Here is a 3,446-nt window from a genome sequence, read left to right as displayed (position 1 = left end):
TGGTACATCTAGTTCTAGATCCTTGAGGAATCGCCATACTGTTTTCCATAATGGTTGAACTAGTTTACAATCCCACCAACAGTGTAAAAGTGTTCGTATTTCTCCACATCCTCTCCAGCACCTGTTGTTTCCTGACTTTTTAATGATCGCCATTCTAACTGGTGTGAGATGGTATCTCATTGTGGTTTTGTGAGTGAACATTCTAACACAAGACTACTGGTCTGGGGCAAGCATTTCTAGTAATTCCAATCGTTCTGCTGTGCGGTTGTCTCCAGTAATCCTCAGCATCTTAGTTACAGTGATGGGGTTCAGATGGTTGTGTTTCTAGTGGGATGTCTGTACACTAGTCATAGTGTTATGACAAATGAACAACTGATTAAGGATCCTCATTTGGGATTGTCTTTCCTCAGATCTCTTCTCCTTCCCTGCTTCTTCCAGTCAATTTCCTCACCTGCCTTAATCGAGACAGCATCAAGAAAAGAAAAGCTATTATAAGAGAACTCTTTTATGTTTTCAACCTACCTGCTCTTGGACTCAGTTTCTTGTTATAATGAAATAAATATCTTTACTCTTACTAAAGAACAATTCCTCTACTTTTGTTCCCATTCTTTTTTACTTTCTTAAAGACTTTACTTTTTCTGCTATCTTTCCATCTCCTTGTCTTGGAGCATTTCCATCAGCATATCAACATAATCCACATTAAGGAGCAAAACAAAACTCTCCTGATGCTACCTCTCCATCCAACAACTGCCTTATTTCTTTGATTCCTTTTTATAGAAATTGTCTGCATTTTCTCTCTCTGACTCTTCATCTCTCATCTACTCATTTCACAATAGCTTTCATTCCCACTCCATGGAGACTGCTCTTGCTTAATGTCACCAGTGACCTCCAAGTTGTCAGAGCTAATGGACATTACTGGTTCTTCATTGTACTCAACCTTTTAGTGGCATTTGTATCATTAACCACTGCCTCTTTCTCAAAATACTTTCCTTTTCTCTATTGGCTTCCATGACACCACTCTCCTGACTGTTCTTTCTGGTTTTATTTTTGCATCGTCTTTAGAAAAATTAAGAGTGCCTCAGGGGTTAGTCTTGACTTTCTTCCTTTGCTTTCTCTTTCATTCTTGTCCCTTCAGTTTCCTTCCCTTCTCATTTCTGGTCATCTCTTCCCTAATCTGTCTCCCTATATGATTTCACTTGATTCTCCAAGTCTTTTTTTTTTTGAGACAGAGTCTCGCTCTGTCACCCAGGCTGGAGTGCAATGGCACGATCTCGGTTCACTGCAACCTCTGCCTCCAAGGTTCAAGCGATTCTCCTTGCCTCAGCTTCCCAAGTAGCTGGGATTACAGGCATCTGCCACCACACCTGGTTAATTTTTGTATTTTCAGTAGAGACAGGGTTTCACCATGTTGGCCAGGCTGATCTCGAACTCCTGACCTCAGGTGATCCGCCTGCTTCGGTCTCCCAAAGTGCTGGGATTACAGGCGTGAGCCACTGTGCCGAGCCGATTCCAAGTTTTTAAATACAATTCAAATATTGATAACTCACAATTTTATTTTTGCCCATATTTTTCCTATGAGTTCAAAGCTTCTATACCTAATTGCCTACCTGACGTCTCTACCTGGATATCCAACAGTCATCTTGAATGTAATACCCAAAATGAATATTTAACTGCACTCCATTTTCCCCTCAAACTTACTTTTCCCGAAATTTTTGTTATCTTGCTGAGTGGCACCCCATCCACCAAGTTGCCCAAGGCAAACATCTAGGAATCATACTTTATTTAACCCTCCCCACAGGTATTGGCATGTCCTGTCAGTATTACTTTTGAAATATACCCCAAATGTCCCAATTGTTCTCCAATTCTATTCTGGTTCTTTTTTTCTTCAAGTCTTGTTTAGTTCTTGGTTTTTCCACCTTAGTTCTATTGACATGATAGACCTAGTAATTCTTTTTTGTGGAGGACAATCTTGTGCATTGTAGGATGTTTAGCAGCATCCCTGGCTTCTATCCAACTCGATGGCCAGTAACATGCCCCTAGCTATGACAATCAAAAATGTCTCCAGACATTGCCAAATATCCTGTGTGGGAAGGGGCACAACATCATCACTGATTAAGAATCCCTGATCCAATCTAACACACCGTTAGCTCTAACACCATTGCTGAAGTAGCCTTCAAATTAGTCTCTTGGCTTTTACCACTGCCTCCTAGTTCCAGGTAGCATTATTTGTGCACAGACTGCTGCAATAGCTTTTTAACTAGTCACCTGCTTCCACTCACATTTCCCTGTAGTGAGCCCCTATATAAAATGTCAATCAGATAATGTCTTCCCTACATAAAATCTCTAGTGACTTTTTATTGAATTTTGAGTAAAATACAAACTTGTTACTATGGTCTACAAAATCTTAAATATTTAGTTTCTATCAATCTTCTCTGGTACTAGTCTTCTTGTAGCTCACTATGTTCGTGCCACATTGGACTCCTTTCTCTCTCCTCAAATGCATCAGGGCCTTTGCTCTTGCTTTTCCCTCTGTCTGAAATCTTTGGCCCTGAGATGGTTGTCTGGTTGGTTCCTTTTCAACCTGTAGGACTTGTCTTAAATGTCTTCTTTTCAGAGAGCCTTTCCCAGCAGGCTTTAGTGCCCAAGGAAGTGTTCTCTGTCACTTTCCTTCACATCACACTGCTTATTTCCTTCAAAGTACTAATCACCACCTCTAATGACCTTGCTTATATATTATTTACCTACATATTGTGCGCCCTTCTTGGCTAGAATGCAACTTTCATGAAAATAAGGACATAGTCTTTTCCACTACTATCTTGGTGCCTGACACATAATGGTTGAAAATGCTTGAAAAATATTTATTGAATGAATGAATGAGGCATTTGGTGTGGTGGAAACAGCACTGTAATTAGAATCAGACCTATTTACATTTCACTTCTGACTTTGTTACTTACTGACTGGATAGTCACAGGCAAATTAAAGCATATTGCTAACCTTTAAGTTTTTCATCTATAAATTGGCAATTTCATCTTCACCTTACAGAGTTGAGAGTTTGTATGTCTATGAACGCTTAGTACCATGCTTGGCTCCTGGTGGATACTTAATATCAATTTTCTGTTTAAGAACTGAGACCTAAAGCTAAGCTGACAGTAGAGTAGTGTCTGTGGGAAGGACATATTCATTGGGTCCCTTTGTTGGTGGCTTTAAGCAAAAAGAGGTTACTTCTTCACAAAAGATGAAGGACTTTTCTCCTTCCTTCCTTTATAGCTTCTTGGTTCTCCAGTTCTTGATTACGGTTGTGTTTTCTTAGCACATGTGGGTTAAGAACAGTTAGCACCACCAGTCAATTTTTCTTGGGACTCCTGTATTTCTGGGGCTCAACAATTCACTAGAGAAAGTACACAGTTTAGATGGGGCTGGGAGCAGTTTATATAACCTGACTTGAG

This window comes from Mandrillus leucophaeus, unplaced genomic scaffold, assembly GCF_000951045.1.
Source record: "Mandrillus leucophaeus isolate KB7577 unplaced genomic scaffold, Mleu.le_1.0 Scaffold837, whole genome shotgun sequence".
Classification (NCBI taxonomy): domain Eukaryota; kingdom Metazoa; phylum Chordata; class Mammalia; order Primates; family Cercopithecidae; genus Mandrillus; species Mandrillus leucophaeus.
This window is presented reverse-complemented; position numbering follows the sequence as displayed.